The 19,866-nt window shown below is 40.7% G+C and overlaps 1 protein-coding gene across 4 annotated transcripts in view; it reads left to right on the forward strand.

Moving 5' to 3' along the window:
- Nucleotides 1-4,901: 4,901 nt before the first annotated feature.
- The window catches only part of wwp1 (WW domain containing E3 ubiquitin protein ligase 1), a 58,050-nt gene continuing 43,085 nt past the window's right edge, over nucleotides 4,902-19,866 (forward strand). For 2 of the 4 annotated variants that reach the window (XM_080417799.1, XM_080417800.1), the window contains exon 1: nucleotides 4,902-5,000. The gene's annotated coding sequence lies outside the window, so the exon portion shown is untranslated. The remainder of the gene's footprint in view (nucleotides 5,001-19,866) is intronic. The other 2 variants (XM_080417801.1, XM_080417802.1) reach the window with 1 other exon arrangement.

A 19,866-nucleotide genomic window follows, 5' to 3' on the forward strand; every position in this document is an offset into this window, starting at 1 on the left:
GTGTGTATGGGCAGTAAGGGTTTGCTAAAAAGTAGGACATATTGATGGATTCAAGGAATAACAGATGGACTAACAGAGGAAGCCAAGTCCAGCCATCCGTAGGGATGGAAAGTGTTCTACAAGTCAATTCAATTAAAGTCAAGTACATTTGATTTACATAAAGCACATTTAAGAACAACCAGAGTTGGCTAAAGTGCATAAGATATAACAGATAGACAATAACACAAAGAACAGAAGACAAACAGACATGCATGGTACACAGAGCACATTTTTGTTTTGGATTAAAAGCATGTGAGTTTTTACAGCATGTAAGTTAAAACCGTATAAAACAAAACAGAATAACACACGGAACAGAAGTTGTGCATGATACGCAAAATGATTTCAAAAAGATTTAAAGGCCTGGGAGAAAAAAAGTACTGTACTGTATTTGTCTTGATTTCAGTGTACAAAGAAGGGGCAGACCTACAGTACAGGGAAGGGTACTCCACATAGCAAAGCAACATAAAAGACACAATCACCCTTATGCTTCAGCGAGGCTCGTGGGACAGTAAGAAGCATCTGGTCAGAGGATCTAAGTGGCCTAGCGGTGGAATGGGGGCACAGGAGGTCAGGTTATAAAAATAAATAATAAAACTTTAAAATCAGCTCTAAATTTTGAGACTTTGAATGGGGTGTTGATTTATGATTTCATTATTATCTGCTGAGGTTTGACCTACGTATTATATGCTTTATTTGTGGAGTATTATACTGGATTACATTGCTATAAGTTATTGTTTTAGGAGTCTTGATCATGGCTTGCCATATGGTTATCAGTTAGATATGAATCATAGTACCAGTCACAGTGTCTGCCTGCACATACGTGGCAAGGCTTTATAACAACCCGCTGTAAATAGCATATAATGTTGAGGAGTTGGCTCCTAAACTCTAAAACCCTAGTTAGGAACTGTTCAGGTGGATCTCCTGGCTAACATCTGACACCAGACTGAATGCACTCCAGGCAGAAAATACTGCCTACTTCAAAGAACATGTCTGGAAGAGGTTCCAGAAAATGTAAACATATCACTTCTAAGCGGGTGAGACAACCTATTATTCTGTTCAGTTATGGACAGGATAGGCTTGCCTACGCGTGCGAGTTGTGAAGACAAAGAGGAAGAAGAAGAAGAAGAAGTAAGGGTGAGTGTGTGCATTTTCTTTTATATTTGTAAAAGTTTTGAAAATCTATGATTTTTTTTTGAATGTGGTTAAAAAGGTAGAATTATCACCGTATTAAAATTGTAATATGTATCACGTATTACTAAAGTATCTAGCTGGGAGGAGCGAAATACACATTTCATTTACCTGTTGTGTGTACTGTATATTGGATAATTGATTGGTAAAAATAAATAAATAATACAAATGATTAATATTACGTTAGAATTCAAGTGGTTAAATGTTAAATTAACATAAAACAGAAGGACTTTGCGAAAACCATTACATAGTCGGCCAGAACCTACTCACTAGAACCTACTCACTCTCACTCCCAAGACGGCAAACGTTTGACGTCTCGAAGACTAGGGGGGGGGCGATGATTTACGATTCTGTCCCCATTGGGACGTAACTCGAACGGCGCTGAGTCGGCTGAAGTGGGCTCCACAACGTTCGGCACAACGTTTTAACAGTTTTTTGCCTAACTACTTCCTAACTTAATATTAGGGGCTGTAGTCTATTCTCACCGACTAGGTTTTGGGCCGACCGTTCCGGTTACCTTGTGGAGTGACCAGACCGTAAAATGTATAAAAAACAAGATGGATATCAAGGTGGATATCTTATGAACTTTAAATATGCCAACATTTTGTCACCATTCAGACGGCTCACAGAAGAGATGTTGAGTGGGAATGTACAACAGATACTGAAAAGTCCTCTTGCCTTAACAAGTGAACACTGTTTTGCCCGGTTGGACTGGCATGAGATAGGGCGATAGGCTATACAACTGTGCGGAAAGGACATTAAAACAACAAAACTGAATCTTTATTCTAATAAATCTGCGTCTTTAGATATAATTTTAACCCCCCCCCCCCCCCTTTCTTTTTCCAGTTTAGACTTTAGAGGATTGTTCAATTGGCTTGCATTAACATCAAAGATGGAATCTTGCTTAGATGCCCAGTACCGTGGAGATGAATACATTTAGGCAGTGCATACCTAAGTGTTGACTCCCTCACTTGACTTGTTTACTATGAACCACTGGGCATTCATACAGACATAATACCTACGTAATTCGCACCAGATTACGGAATGGAAGAACCCCCAGGGGCATCCGCAGTAAGAGATGTTCAGAAACTTTGGCCAACTTTATGCAATGTAGCTGAAGTAGCGTATTTATAAAACATATGGGGAAATCACAAAAGGTTCCCTACAAGTGGTTTTCACGTGGGAGTTTGAAAAACTGCATGTTCACATTGGACTCTGTTTTCTTTATTTATAATATCTGGCAGAGAAAGTGGACTCTTAAGAGGCGCTGCTCAGGCCTGACCAATGAATGATTGTATTGTCTTAACCACTTAAGCCTTATATCGTTTGTTGTGCAACAAAAATAGATATTTTTCAACAGATAGGTTTAAAGAGATAGATAAGCTTCAAGAAGAAGAATAAAATAATAAATAATAAGAGGGACTAAACGGGTAGTATAATGCACAGTTCAGGGATTAGATTAAGCACCAAAAACCTAAGGACTTTTGAAATTCTTTGAACATCTTTGCTTATAATGAATTGCCCAAAATAGGGATGCCAAGTTGAAAATGATTAATGGCATCTTCAAATCCATGGAAGCTGGTGCTTTAACTATGTGTTAGGAAAAATGAAAATAGAGACCATGGCGTCCTCTGGTGGCCTGGGCACATCTCTCTTTCTCGCAAGCACACACACACACGCACGCGCACGCACACGCACACGCACACGCACGCACGCACACACACACACACACACACACACACACACACACACACACACACACACACACACACACACACACACACACACACACACACACACACACACACACACACACACACACACACACACATTACACCCTCCCGGTCAGCAGTGACAGGGACTACATGAGCAATTGGCATAATAATGATTAAATTGGGAGAAAAGGGCATTTAAAAAAGAAATCAGACAGTACACAACAAAAGGTAAACAGTAATCATGATAATGTATGTATACTGTACTTGATATCTTTTTTCATTTTAGAGGATAGAGGAATTAGCATTCTGCGGTCAGAATGAAGCCAGTGTCCATGGAAGCTGTTTGACCTTTGGCTGTTGGTTTTCTAACGCCTGCTGAGGCTGGTGTTCCCACATGTACATGGTGTTATAACAAAAGGCTGCAAGCTGGCCATCCCAAGCCTGTCAAAATAAGGAGAACGGAGGGAGGGGGAGTGTTTGAGAAAAAGATCCAGCAGAGAGAGGAGAGATAGAGGAAGAAGATTCAGAGTCCTTGAAGCTGTACTGTTTTAGGGGCATGTCAAGAAAGACCTCACCAAAAGACATCCTTTTAATGGTTCAGAAAAGAAAACATTGTGTTACAGTAGAAATACAAAACCTCTTGCCAAACTCAATGTTACACTCAGAGGTCATAAATTAGGCTACTTCCCTTAGGCTGCTTGTCATGTAGTTTTAGTGTTTACTCTGTCACAATTCACGTTAATTTTATTAGAGTCCTAAATCCTTTATTGCTGTATTTCTATACATTGTGTATTAAAATAAACGGTGATATAGGCTACTTCTGTGTCAGTCAGCAGTATTTGAGGAGGTGTCCACTAGCTCTTATTTGCCCTAAAATGTTTTTTAATGTGTAACTTTACATTTTTGTTATTGGTATTGTGAGTGATATTTAACCCACTGTTCTTTAAACCCCCAAACACAACACAACAACAAGCTCAAAAGAACATTTAGAGTTTATTTGCCAAAATAGTGCTGAGGTCAAACGTACAGTTGTCCTGGTGCCCACTCGTCCAGGTGCCCAGTTATCTCCACCCCTAAGTGCCCACTCGTCCAGGTGCCAACATGTCCCTAGTGCCCAGATGGTTGTGCACTCGTCCAGGTGCCCAGTAATCCCAAAAATATGGTGCCTAGATGTCCCTAGTGCCCACCTGTCTTGTATTCCGTATTATGTTTTCTTTTCTCCTGTCAGTGTTGTTCTTTTTTTACAAGTGTTGTTGTTTTTTGTTCTGACTGTTGTTTCATTGTTTTTTTTAATGTTATTTATATCAGTGGTTCTCAAACTTTTTCATGTCAAGCCCCCCATTTCAAAAGATATGCCAGGGAGCCCCATAAGAGAAGATTTTTTTACGGCTCTAGCAGTGATTCTCAACCATTTTAATTTCAAGGACCCCCAGTTTGACATGCATTAGGGCTACAGGCCCCCATTTAATGGCATTTCTATCACTTGGACCGCAATTTATATTGTAAAATCTATGTCAATTTAACTCTGAGTGTACAAATGGAACCAAATGGACCCGTTAGGATCCATTTGGTTCCATTTGTACATTCTCAGAGTTACAGACCCATAAGGGTCCATTTGGTGCCTAATCTATCATTTAGCTGGGGACCCCCTGGAACTCCCTCAAGGACCCCTGGGGTCCCCCGGACCCCACTTTGAGAACCAATGATTTATATGTTGCATAACTTGCATATATTTGAAAAGCCTGGCAATTTCTACTCTGTATAACCTTACATTTTGTACTCATGCTTCTCCAATAAATCTTATTTGACAAAAAAAAAAACACCCAAAACAAAAAGTCTGTAGCACTTCCGCATAATGGTGATGACATCACCGACGAAACCTTGGTGTGTTTGTCCCAGCCTATGCTGCTGTTGTGTGTCTGTCTGTCTGTAAGGGGCTGCTGGAGAATGATGATGGCAAAACAACCGGCCTGAAAGAAACAACACGTCTAGTCTGGGGGCATTTTTACCAGCTTCAAAGGACACACTGGGAGCCGACAAAAAAACAGGAGCCGGACGGTAAAAAACCAAAAAGAGACATGTGTTCTTTCTAGCTTCGTTCCCTTCGCCACGAATGACTTTCTGTCGTTGACAGAAACATATTGACTGGATCTTTAACCATTGAAGTATAGGTTTAGACGCTCTGTGATGGCGGACGGTTCAGGGGCTAAACAACACGAACTGCGTCTCGCGAAGGCTGGCCGCGAGCGAAAATGACGCAGTTTCACCCGCGATGAGTGTCGACGCGACGCGCGGCTACACTTTTTCCAGGTGAAAATGCGTCAATTTTTTGTCGAGCGACATTCGTTGATAAAGGGGGTCGCACGGTGAAGCCAAAGCTGCTAACCAGGGTTGCCATGTCAGCTTATTATAAGAAACTTTTGGGATTATATTTCTGTAGAGTCGCTTGTAAATATTGGGTTGCGGTGTTTTTTGGGTTTGTTTCTAAAAGTGTAGTTGCGTATTTGGGCTTGTTTCCTAATGTTGTTACCAGTGGTTCTCAAACATTAGATCGGCTATTTTCTAATAGCCAATGCGTATAGGGTTAAAAAGTGCTCATGTGGCCTAATAGTTGCTTCTTTTGGGGCTTGTTTTCATACACCTGGTTGCTTATTTCTCTCGCAGAATCTGGCAACCCTGCTGCTAACTAGCAGTTGGATGTAACTATGAACTGGTGTTGTTTAGCTTTATTTATTCACATGGCTTGAAATTAATAGTATAAAACTCGGGTGCATAAAACAGTTATTCTTATAACTTGTTAAGTCAATATGAATATTCACTTCATATTTAAAGTGAATAAGTTGTTTCTATTTGGCAGCCTGGTAGGCTAAAGGTTGCTAAAGCTACTCACTCAGGTAGAGGACCGTTACACCACAATTGGTGGCCTGTCGAATACTGTGTCTCTTAAAGTTGGCTGTGAAAAGATTTGGTTGGGGGTTTTAGATGGCACTTGTGGGACATAGTATTTTTTATTGACTTTTAGTATGAAATAATACTACTTCTCGCTGTTCTCAGCATGAATCTGACAATTATCATAATAATTATGTCAATTTACTTAAGGTTCAGATCAGATCTCTGAGCTCACAGTTGCAAATGGGTCACCTATTTTTCTGTAACATCAACTTAGCTCGTTGCTTGTTAGCTAACGTTGGCATATCAACCTGTTCATCTACAAATTATACTTTTATGAGCTCATATTAACTAGCTTTGATTGCTCAAATGTTCCTCCACTGGTTTGGTGCAGGTCAAAACTAAATGTGTAGATTACAAATGTATTAGATGTATCTGATAAGTTCAGTCCATTGCATTTTGTGTTCTCAAATTAACTTAAGTCAGTTGTTGGGAGTGGTTTGGAATATGAACAACTTCTTAGCTTTAGGGCTCCACAAGTACCACTGACCTGTGCCTTATATTTCCAAATTACTTTGTTCTTGTTGTACTGTTGTTGGTATTACATGATAAGAAAGAAGGAAAGCAGACTACTCCTGCTGATGTGCCTGTCTGGCACATATTTCCCACAGAGTTGTGATTTGTTGGTCGGTTTGTGTTTGGTCACTGTAGCTGAGTCAATATGGATAAACATAGGCCTGATGTTAGGCACGCTGTTATTTCTTGCTGCCTAGCTAGTGCATATTAGCAAAATCACATACATAAACAGGGCAGAAGAAAAATGTTGCTGCCGAGTAGGAAGAACAGAGGAGAAAATTAGTGCAATGTGTTACTAGACATAAGTTAAGGTTCATTCAGATTTAGTATAAACTGAACAGTCCTAATGATACAGGTGAAGGCGTGTTAGTGTGCCAAGATTCCAAACATGATTGATTTAAATGTCATGTATATGCTACCTAAATTTGTTTCACTTCTTGCTTACTAAGCTGTTCCATGCAAATTGGGCTACTGTGTTTCAGGACCACGGCAGTTTGTGGCACATCCAGCTGTCTCACCCAACCATTAAAGGTGCAGTAAGTGATATTTTTTTGTTAAAATAAGTGTTAAATAGCTCTATATTCTAATAGTAATTATTGCTATAGTGTTTGTTCAGTAAGAGGGGTCTCCTCGTCTCTCCAGCTCTTTAGTAAACAGAAAATGCATTTTCAGGTAGGGATTACCAATTATCCAATCACGAGACAGAAATTTACATCCCATCTAATGCATTTTCTGTTTAATAAAGAGCTGGAGAGACAGGGAGACCCGTTATTGAACAAACACTCCATAGCAATCATCACAAAGAATCTGAATATAGAGCTTTAACTTTTTTTTTAACAAAAAAAATGTTTTGTTTCTACCAAAACATATCACTTAAACTACCTTTAACAAAGCCAGGTCAACCCTGGCTTGCACAGCAAAGGTGTACTGTGTTTGTGTCACACTGGGGGGGAATTATTTACTGGAAGCTGTCACTTGAGCAGTAACTTATGCTGGCTGGCCCTGAAATAATACTTATTTTGTGTCTTTCTCTCACACCTCTCTCTCTCACACGCGCACGCGCACACACACTCTCTCTCTTTCTCTCTGACCTTTTGCAAAGCAAGGAAACAGCTGTTGGGAAAGCTGTTGGGAAAGCTGTAGACCACCCCCACTGTGCGAAGCTGGTGGCGTGTGCCAAGCAGCGAAGCTAGAAACATGGTATTTGGGCATAAAGGCGTCTGTTTGTTGTTGTAAGGTTGTTGTAAGTTGGGTTAGCATTTAAGTTAATTACCCAAGGAGTGCACAAACGATGCGAACAAGATGGACAGTTAAGTCACTTTCTCATTACTGAGGCTAAAACCAACCACTTTTGAGAACTTTTGGGAGGTGGATGGCTGCAATAAGCTGCTGCAGTGCAGCCTGAGCTGTCTAGACGGATTGATCTGCACCTCTGATGGGATAAAGGTTAAGCAGAGAACTTGTTAAAATTCTTAAGACGCAAGCCCATAGTCACTCCGACAGATCAACAACAGAGCTGCAGGGCTGCAAGGATGGCACACTTTGCCTCGTACGAGTTGTTTTCTGAATCTGATAGTGTCTGAGGTTATGACTTAGCTTTTTTTTTTGTTGCTGCCTGGATTCGCAGAGCTGGGGTGTGGGCCGAGAGAGAGAGAGAAGGGGAGACTTAAGCCCTTTTCATGTAAGGGAACACCCCACTGACATCATGGTCTCCCCTGATGTTTGTGGTGAGCACAGCTCTCGCAGTGTGCGAGTGTGTGTGTGTGCGTGCGTGCGTGTATAAACTGTCATGTGGGTGAAATAAGAGAGCTTTAAGCTCACTGTATGAACCCAAATGCTTAGGTCTGTCAACAACCTTCCCTAGCAAAGAAGCAGCTTGTGCATGATCTTGCACTACAGACGTGCAAGCACACACTCTGCAAAATTTGAAATGCTTATTGCATCTCTGTGTGTCGGTCTGTCTGCCTTTCTCGTACATAACTCGGGAACCGTCTGACCGATCAACTTGAAACTTGCCGTGTCTATCGACGAGGACCCAAGGGTGTTTTGTGCCGAGTGCGAATTCGATTGGATCACGGTTGTGAAACACAAATCCATAAATTTCTCCATCTGTCTGAGTTTCTGTCTGTGTGTGTGTTTAATGCCCATATTTAGAGATCTCTGTGTCTGTCTGTCTGTACATTTGCTACTTTCAAAATAACTTGCACCACCATCGTAACCTCTAGCCCAGGAACATTACTTCATTCAGCAAATAACAGTCAAGAATTGAACCTCGTAATGAAGAAAATGAACCGATCTGATGCATTAGCAATTTATTAAAAACCTAATTCTCAGTTGGAACATTTATTCTGGTAGCCTGCATCTACTGTATATTGTGTTTTCATGCGGGTCAAACCTTGTTGAGCGTTCTACGAGTGTAGAATCCCTACAATAAACAAGAAAAAAAACAGGGTTTTGACATCATTTCCCCCCCCCTATTATCTGTCTGTGTCCCTTTTTATGCCCATGCATAGAGATCCCTTATGTCACCAATTTGACATCATAGGCTGGCCTCTAAGTACTATGATAATGGTTACTTGGCAATGGGTACAATGGGTACTCTGACAAGTGACAACGGGCATTGCGTAAGCGGAGGGCCATGCGTTACTTGCCCTGCAGGGAAAGTAGGCCATTTCTCAAATCTACTTTCCCCGTCTACAGGTATTTTTTTTAAAACTGCAGTTTTCCCTCCTTCGTTTAAAAAGAATATCCCGTCTACACGAGCACGTTCATAAACAAATCTCTCTCCACATTAAAACGCAAAAAAACACAGCTGTCAGTACATCGTGAGTCTGCCTATTGTTAGCCTGTCAACAACTTCAGTCTCGCGATGACAGGCAGCCGTACAGTCCGGTCTGTGCTTTTTAGATGACTCAATTAAATAACACAATGTGCACATTGAAAAACAAGATATCAGATAACAATGTCTGATATGTATTATTTTATTTTCCTGAACCGATTATTTGACAAAGTTTGTAATGATTCAGATATAGTGTTTCGTACGCTTGTCTTATTTATTGCCTTGGGTGTTTGAGCTCCTGCACACCCAATTGCCTCTCTGAAGATAAATTGAGTTGTATTCTAGTGCAACTGAACAGACATCAGTAGTACCTTACTTGAAGTGGACAAGCCAACCGTCTCTGTATGGTCGGAGCCTACAAGTTGAACAAGGGTCAAATAAAATTAACCCGTGATCTGTCTTTCTGGTAATGTTTTCCACTGCCTTGTGGGTCACGCAAGGGGCGTTCCCAGCTTCCCATAGTAAGACACTTACTAATGCTACCAAGAAAATTTGGGTTACACTACCTTACGTTTTTCTACTTCGTCTCTTTATCAGCTATACAGTTTAAATCTTTAGTTTCTTTTAAAAACCAAACCTTTTGAAGCTGGTTTGTGAGTTAATATTATAGATTTTGTGGCAGATTTCTACTAGCTGTGGTCCTAGTAGTATGTTGATATGGCCATAGCGGCCATAGCTGAATGGTTCGAGAGCCCGCCTGGGAAGACAAAGGTCCCAGGTTCGAATCCAGCCATCAGCAGTGTGTTGAATTACATTCGCCCCGCGGCGATGCCACCGATTTTTTTAAATATTCGTTACAGTCTCCATAATCGAAAATTATTTTTAAAATTCGATTTTATTTATATATATTTTTTTATTATTATTTAAGATTTATTTTTTCCTTTTTACTTTTGTATGCCTTAGTTTCAACCAAAATATATGCTAATAGTAATCTAGTGTTAATAATCGAAAAATATTCGCCAGGGCTGTCCGATTTTCGAATTTGATCGTGGTCAGATTGTGGCATCCCTAGTTATGGGCCCAGAGTGTTTCAATAGTGCGTCCGGGCCAGCCCCCCATTTATAATGTGGACTGTGGAGCTCTGCATTGTGTAGCAGAGCAGTATCTGTCTTGTAAGCAAACCCACCCCCACAGAACACACTGCTGGCTTTCTCCTTTTTTTTTTTTTTTTGTTGTCTGACTATCGCATCGGGACAACATGACCCAGCCTTTCACAACATTCTTATTTTATACAGGCCTTTCATGATAAGCTGAATAAAAGCTGAAAATATTCCAAAATGTCATTCCCAGTTCTGTCATGGTTAAATTACTCCCAAGTTTGTAGCTATTGTCCTAATAACAGGGTTTATTTGATGCTGGTATGTGTGTGTGATAATGATCATCACACGGCTAAGGCAGGCAATCAATGCTTTTCCCCCCTCAAGGGCAAGTGTGCATATCGGAGGATATTATTTAGGCATACAGTACTACAGTGATCAAATGGAAGGTCAAGTGATTCTGATACAAACATGCTGTGTTTGGTTTTGTATGTCAATATCTCACTGCATGTTAGACTTTATCTTAACTCTGCCACCTTGGCGAACCTTTGAAGGCGGAACAACATGATGCTTGCTTGATTTCTAAGTAACATTTCAAACTAGAGAATTATGTTAGTATGCTGTAGGTACAGAACCTACAGCCTACTACTACTACTACTTCTACTACTAGGCCTACGTATATGACAAGTTGCACTTCACACAGGTCTACTCACAAAGCACATGGACAGGACTTGCATTAGTACAAAAGGAATTGCAGAACATTTTGGCATGGCAGACTCTTAAAAACTCAGTTGAGATCAAAGTCTATCCCATCATGTCCCTCAGAATTGACCTTAAACCTACTGATGCAAAGTTCCTCAAATAATGATCTTGCCTTGCATCACCAATACAATAAAGGCCAGAGCTAGTGAATAGATGAAGCCTTGCACGGTTGCTGTAGAATTTCAGGTAATCGTGCTATGATGACTTAGGTAAGGCCTTCGCCCTGGTCGCTGACCTAGGCTGTCCATCCTGCTTGTGTTTGCAAGATGCTCTTTTACAGTTTGAGACGTTCTATGTTTTACTGTATGACTGCCTAATGTTTTGCCAGTGATTGGCTGTTCAACATGTGGCAACGAATATTCATTGTATGAACATCATACTTGGCAGTTATTTTGATAAGATTTAAGGGAAGGGCAATCCTTTATTAATCCTGCGGGAGAAATTCAGTTTCAGCTTCACCCAGCTGATGGCTGCTCAGATGGTCATGATTATGATGGTATCTAAATGACTAGTAACTAAATATAATATCAACCGTAAGTATTTTTTCCAAAGATGTATTCTGATTTAATATGAAATGAAAATACTATAGATGTATCTGTAAACGTTTTCAATGACACAATGACATGCTGCGTTCAGTCACATTTACATAGCTGCAAGCCTGCAACACATTTTTAAATGTGTTTCAATGTGTCACCTCTCTCGACGGAGAGAGGTGATAAAAAAAAACATTTACAGCTGAGTCAATCCCCCTTGGCCAAGGGATATATTTGGCGTGTGAGCTTCAGGCAGGGCTACTTGTCAACCAGCCCTACCCAACAGAACACCAGGGTCTACATGAGTAGGGAGACCATCTCCAACCACTGTAATAGTTATAGCGTATGTGAGAGATTTGTGGGGCATACTTAGTGGGGGCTCTGGTTTGAGGCCTGTGCAAGCTGGGAAAATGCACATGTCGACACACACACACACACACACACACACACACACACACACACACACACACACACACACACACACACACACACACACACACACACACCATTTCTGTCCATTATCAGCTCCTGGGATGATCATGAGTATTGGGCTGAGACTTGGGAGTAGCTTGCAGTGCATGCACTACTGTTTTGACTGGAATGGCATCGTTTGTCAGTGTGCACTGGGGACACAGACAAACTGGAGTAGATGGTTGGAGACGGTGGCAGTCCACTCTTGTGTCTCTATGGTGATTACCAGTCTACCGCCATCCCACTTCGTTTCACAATATTCATAGAGAGAGGGCGAGATCGCAAAGGTCCATTTGCCATCGTCATGCACCAGCCGTTGCTTCCCTCTTGGCCAGATGTGTGGTAATACTAAGATGCTCGCCTTGCTCGGTGATTGAGGGATATTATGTCCTGTCTATCGGATCTTTTCTGATGCTCAGTGTGTAAGTCAAACAAATAGTTACAGAAGGTGTGGGGAACTTGCCTGTAATACTTCCAGAGCCGTTGTTGTGTTTTTTGTTTTATTATGGATGGATGACCGGCTTGTAGAAGGGACTAGGGGGATTAGAGGGGACTGAGACTAGTTTGTGTTTGTTTTTCTTTTGTTATGATATAATTTGGACAGATATGTTTTACACCTTACTAAGGTCTTGTATACTATATGACTAACTGTCCAGAGTGTCCAATATGGAATTTCTGAGCTGAGAATCTATAATTACCTGCTTGTTTCACTGAGAAAAGGTTTTTTTGGGGGGTAGAAAAATACATTCATTGAACAGCAATGATTTTTCTGAAGATTTAAACCACACCATGAGACTTGTGGAATTGGTCTTTATATGATCATTAATAATTTTCTTTTGGAACCAACAGTTGCAATTGTGGTCTATCGTATCTGTATAAACATGCGTTAATGTACTGTTCATTGATTTAAGCTGCTGCAGAATAGCAATTTTGACACAAATCATTTTAAACATTGATTTTTGTTCAAACAGGCAACAGGCAGTACATTAGCACAGCCTTTTGTTTTTCAGCCATTGAGTATGGTCTGGTGTTTTTAATATAAAACCACCAGGTGCTTTGTGTAAAACCGCACATGTATTCCTTGGTGCCGTCGATGGCAGGATTGATACAACTTTTCACAAAAGGAAATCGCTGACTGCAGTACTGCACGTACACACAATGTTTATTTCCTTACTGCATGTGTGGTGAAGGGCAAACGATGCGCTTCGCTCACAGCTTCACAAGGTTTGCTCTACCTGGAACGCTTCTGTGTCACTTTAGATGTCTTTGGCTATTCAAAAATAGCAGATATACAAGCTCATAGCGCGGCACCGAGTGCCGCGCTATGAGCTTGTAGATCTGCTATTTTTGAAAAATCTTGAAAACATTTTTTTTAGATTTTTTTCCAAAAACTGTTATGATTTAAAAAAAAATTAAGAATCGCCTCAGGTCTTAATGGGTTAAGTTAAGCACATGAGCCCTAGTGTCCATATTCTAGGCATGTCATAATAGACGAACATAGGTGAAAATAGCAGATCAACAAGCTCAAAACGCATCGGCCTGTGTCGAGTTCTTGAGCCTGTAGATTGGCTATATTTGGCGAAGAGATTTGGAGTAGAGGGAATAAAAAGGAGTTCACATAGTATAGAGCCCCTAGTTTCAGCCCTCAAAACGTACTCAAACCGTTTCAGGGGATTTTTTTGCACATACTGTATATGTGAACACTCCAAAAGGACTCAGACCCCTTTGAAGTAAACCAAACTCAGACCACCTCAGGAGGTGGTCTAAGTACGGTTTTCTTCTAGTCCCTGGGTGGTGCGGTTCCCTTTAACCCATTAAGACCTGGAACGCATCTGTGCCACTTTAGATTTCTTTGGCTATTCTAAAATAGCAGATATACAAGCTCATAGCGCGGCACCGAGTGCCGCGCTATGAGCTTGTAGATCTGCTATTTTTGAAAAATCTTGAACTTTTTTTTTTTTTTTTTTTTCAAAAAACTGTTAGAATTTAGATTTTTTTAAAGAATCGCCTCACTTAACATGTGAAGTGTGAACACAAAGCACTCCAGGTTCACTTTGCCTTTTGCCAGTTTTAACCCTGGGACTTCAACAGGGGGTTACTGTGCAGGGAGGTCGCCAAATCTTTGTGTGATGGGAACCTTTTGCTTTTACATTAACCCATTTAGACCTGAGGCCGATTCTAAAAACGCCCTCTAAATCCTGACCTAAGTTTTCTGAAAAACTTCAAAATTTTATTCAAAAATTACAACAAATGTATGTTGCTATATACTGTACATAGCAACAAGAACCCCAAAAGCGGTTCCCGTCCTGAAAGGTATAGTTACAAATAGGGGTTCCCGCCCAAAATGGGTTAACCACTTGTGAACCCTAGCATCCCTATCCTGGGGGAAACATTTGCCGAAATAGCGGATCTACAAGCTCACAATACGTTGCAGCACGTAATAGTGCTGTCAAACGAGTCTATGAAGTTATCTATGAAACCTATGAAAAAGTATAAAATGATGGGTGTCCCACTGTCCCTGCTTCATCTCTCTCTCAGCTAAGGGGGTCCTTGGCCTGAAAAAACGTTGAAGACCCCCTGCGTCTAGGCTTGTAGATATGCACCATCAGCTATTATTGATAGCCACTCTCAAGGTTTGTTTACATTTTACAGTAAAATGTAGCGATAAAGTGTTACCAAATAGTTTTGTAGCAAAGTGGTGTCAAAAATAATCGAATAATCGATTAATCGCAATGCGGACATGGACAATTATGAATCTATTCACAAATGTCAATCGATTAATCGAAAAATCGATTTTGAAAAAAAAATATATATATATATATATATATATTTTTTTAATACATATATATATATATATTTTTTTTAATCATGTTGCTAATTGCACAGAGAAGCAGGCAGATTTATATGTCGTTCAGTATATCTGACTGCTTGTATTGACTGATGAAAAAGTTTCCATGTTGTACAATAATATAGAAAAGTGTGATGCATCGCGATGCATCGTTGAATCGAATCGAATCGAATTATTACAAGGTTAATTGTAATCGAATCGAATCGTTACCTGGTGAATCGTAATCGAATTGAATCGTGAGGGCAGTGCCAATGCACACCTTATAAAAAAAATCGCTTTGTATTGCTTAGCAATACAAAGCGATTTTTATTTATTTTATCCAATATTTTAGCAGACAAAACTGCACTGAAGTGCATAGCCTGAACTAATATTCACTGTATGTACATCAGGAAGTACAGCAAGGTACAGCGATACAGCCATATTGTTTCAGGTGAAAACTACCCGTAATAAGTCAAAGCAGGTACAGGTCTGAGCATATAGGAAGTGTGACTACAAAAAGAACTGAGTGCCTTTTCTGTGGTCGCACTTCTTCTTGGTCCACTTGAAGAGGACTCAGTTCGGTTCGTTTAAAACGTGATATAGAGACGGGATCACATGCAATGACTGTGGCTCCAACTACACAGTGCAATCTGAATTGTTCATTTAACTCTGAAAAGTGTAAAAATAGACCAGTAAATTTACATTTTACCCTTGCTGATTATGCTGAGTAGATTCAAGCCCAGGACTGTGTATATTTAGCCCAGGAAGTATATAAGAATATTATTGGCCTCTTCCAGAGATGTGAAATATTGTGTCATTCTGGTTCGTCCTTAGTCTAGACGGTATAGTGTATCAGTAACCAGACCTGACCTATTGACCCCTGGGTGCCGCTCAACCCATATCTGCAGTGCTTGGGGGGGAGAGTGGATTAGCAACCAGTCTGTTGCCTGGCTAATATTCCTTTTCATTAGTCAGGGCCTTGGAGAGTGGTGGCAGACAAGCACTGGACCCGGTCTCCAGTCCCAGCCCCCTGCCTGGTTTGCCCTCGGGGCTGCTAATCGTTGTGAGCCTCCTTACTTTGAATGGCAGTAAGGCAAAGTGAAAGTGATTCCTCAGTCAGAATCAGAACAGTTTAAAAAAAAAATTACTCAGTTGATTTTATTATCTTTGAGTCCATAATTTGCCCTCCAACCTAGCTACTATGAGAATAAGAATATACGTTTTTGACTAGACAAACCAAACCAGCCTGTATGTTTTGTTGAACTTGGCAGAAAGGGTCTGTTGTCTGTTGTGAAGAGTTTGGTATGGTGGGTGCATTTTTAAACGTGTGAGTTTTGTAGTTGTCCAGCAGCAGTGTGTGCTTACAATGTAAGCAAGCACACTTACAATGTAAGCACACGCTGCTGCTGGACAACTACAGATGTAAGTCTTACATCATACTTGGCTTTGGGTGGTACATTTGGGGAAGATGCATCCAACCCTTCCATTGCAACATGGCTACTGAAACTATTGCTTTAAATGCAGGATTAGATGTATTGTAACGAAGTCTGACGTGAAAGCCCATATACCACGGTGTGGCTCTGCAGGAGGCTTGCTGTCTATAAAGGCCCTGTCACCCTGAAAGCTTGATTGACACGAGTGTCACTGACGCGTGCCAAGTTAGGCCACATCATGTTCACATTGGAAGCGTCAAATAGTTTGTATATTTTCAGGCTGCACCACAATTATTATTAATTTGAATCGCATTGTACCGACCCGAATGAAATGAGGGACATGCTGTACCAAAACACACACACATACTATACACGTACGCAAGCTGGGACTGTTGAAGCATCGTTCTTTACAGTTCTCAGTCCACCAAAGAAAGGTAGACCATAAAGTTTTAATTACATAATTAAGTTTACCTTAATAGCATATTTGACGTGTGTGTTCTGTCTGTGTTTGCAGGAATTTTACGAGTGAGCGTGCATCAGAGAGTTGCTCGGGCTTGAGTTTTGGGCCCATGCAGGGCTCTACTCTTTTTCTCTCTCTATGTTAAGCATGCACTCAGACCACCGGCTTACTCCAGTAAGCTAACGTAGTATCTTCACTGTTTTTTTCACATAATGTGTTTGAAATTTCGTAATGGAATGGACTCAGATTGGACTGAAACCTTGCCCTAATTTGGAGTAAATACAAATTGGATTAAATGACTCGGATTGGGGGCAAAAAGAACTTGAATTGAACATCCCGTTTTTGTCTCCCCTGAACTCTCAGGGGAGGGTCATAGCCTATGGTCTCATAGGGTTAATGATGGTCATATTGAGCTGAGGGTGTGGTCACTGCTGGCTCATAGTCTGAGAACATGAATGAGAACATAATTATCTGCGCTCTGCTGTAATTTTAAATATTATGGTTATGGCTTGGGAAGTTTAGTCGTGTGTGTGTGTGTGTGTGTGTGTGTGTGTGTGTGTGTGTGTGTGTGTGTGTGTGTGTGTGTGTGTGTGTGTGTGTGTGTGTGTGTGTGTGTGTGTGTGTGTGTGTGTGTGTGTGTGTGTGTGTGTGTGTGTGTGTGTGTGTGTGTGTGTGTGTGTGTTCAGAATCTGTTTTACTTCTGTGCAGTATTACAGAACATGGTATTTATCAAGTGTTCTGTGCCTATAGAGCCATGTAGAAGTTACTCGGGTACCCTTTGAGTGTTTAATGTTAAAGATCACCATGGGGAACAGTGGTAACCTTGGCTGGCAGCCTGGCACCATGGATCTGTGGCGCTGACATGTACACTAATACCCTGATTAAGGGCCGTTCACGCTGAGCACTATAACTATTACGATAACTATAACTATATCGTTCACCACTAAACTCTGCAATTGACTTGGTATTACTTACTATTTTTAAAACTATATTTTTATAGTTATAGTGCTCAGTGTGAACGCTTCTGGGAATAATTAGGTTATGCCAAGCAATAATTTCATTCAAGCATTTGGCAAGTTTATATATAAATAAATAGAGAGACAAAACTGTTTGGTTTGAAGAAACAAAGACAACATGAAACGTCTGCCATCTTAATCAGGTTTTCCTTTCCCACGATTACCCTTACCCTACATTATATTACATTACATTACAGTCATTTAGCAGACGCTTTTATCCAAAGCGACTTACAATAAGTGCATTCAACATAGGTAGGCAAGGAAACTACTAATCACCAGAAGTCTTAAGTGCATTCTCCTCTAAAACAAGCAACTAAGAGTATACCTAGCGCTAAGGTAAAAGTGCAATATATCAGCTACCTACTTTCTTAAACAGATGAGACAAGTAGGAGAATCAAATGAGCAAGAGCTAAAACAAATAAGTATTGAATAAACAAGAACCAATAAGACAATAGCTCGTACAACTAATTGACAACAAGTAGGCACGGCAAAGAGGAAGGGTAGTGTTTCCTGAAGAGGTGGGTTACCCTAGTTTTGGAGCTTGGATGAATGGTGATTGCACATAGGGGTGTCAGAAAAAAACGATTCGAATACGAATCGCGATTCTACTGTTGGACGATTCAGAATCGATTCTCTTTTTTTTTTTGGGGGGGGGGGGGGATCTTGGATTTACCTTTGTGTGTTTACATTATTATCAGTTGATAAAACCTTTACAATTATAAAAGCTACATAAATGTACTCTACTCTCATGCCACAGACTGGAGTAGATACTGAAATCCTATGTTTTGAATCAAGAATCATTTTGAATGGAGAATCGTTTGAATCGGAAAAAAAAACGTTTTTGAATCGAGAATCGTTTGTTTTGAAAAAAAATTTAATCGAATCGTGAGATAGCAGAAGTTTCACAGCCCTAATTGCACAACCATATCAATGAACAGAAATGCCTTAACCGAAGTAAGATCGTCATTAGTTGGCATGTAAACTCTTACTCTCTAGCTCTCTCTCTCCCCCACAGTCCGCCCACTGAACGCTTATATTATGACCGTTATCTTCTTAATTAGCCTAGCTTAAACGCAGCCTGCTCAAACTGTGTGTGTGTGTGTGTGTGTGTGTGTGTGTGTGTGTGTGTGTGTGTGTGTGTGTGTGTGTGTGTGTGTGTGTGTGTGTGTGTGTGTGTGTGTGTGTGTGTGTGTGTGTGTGTGTGTGTGTGTGTGTGTGTGTGTGTGTGTGTGTGTGTGTGTGTGTGTGTGTGTGTGTGTGTGATGCTCAAAGTCATATACAAAGGTTGACACTACGTAATTGGAACCTCTGTACAGGATCTGAAAAGAGTGGGAGTTTTGGTATCTGAAGCAGAAAGTCTGTCAATGAATGGGTATTTTGCCTGGAATTTGTATACAGCCTTCCATGATGATCTGTTAACTCAGCTTGCTTCTGTATCTAACTGCTGAACCGAAACCCTGGGAGCAGTACAATTACTTTGGGTGTCACAGTAATTATAATAATACTTCAGACTTATAATAGCGCTTATTGTCTCCACCAGGCCCCGAAGGTGTGTCAGAGACTATGTTTTGCACCCTGTCCGTCCGTCCGTTTGTCCGTCGGTCTGTCTGCGAGCAGCTAATCTCCCACATTTTTCAGATCGGTCCTGTTAAAGCGCCACCACCCACCAGGAGGCCGATTCTTTATATTACTCCTACAGATTCTATCCATACATCACGCAAATCGGTACACAGTATCTCTACAGTCATGTGATCAAGACAGATCTATCCAATTTTTCATATTCCATCCTGATTGGCGAATTCCGAACATTGCTGGCCCACAATAACCTACCTGACCTGGCGGAGACCTGTGCTCCTAGTCTGTGGTTACTAAGATACTTTACGAAACAAAATAATTTATTAAGGCAAAAATAAATAAAAGAACATCAAATTATGCTACAAATTATGACTAAAAGTCAACAGTTAAAAATAGAATGATAGAAATAGCAGAAACGGGAATAGGCACGGAAGGCAAGAATGCAGATGTGGGTTTTGAGGCTGGTTTAAAAAGAAGACAGGGTGGGGGCTGCTTTGATGTGACCA

The sequence above is a fragment of the Gymnoscopelus braueri genome (genome assembly GCF_963280865.1).
Source record: "Gymnoscopelus braueri genome assembly, chromosome: 21".
In the NCBI taxonomy this organism is placed as follows: domain Eukaryota; kingdom Metazoa; phylum Chordata; class Actinopteri; order Myctophiformes; family Myctophidae; genus Gymnoscopelus; species Gymnoscopelus braueri.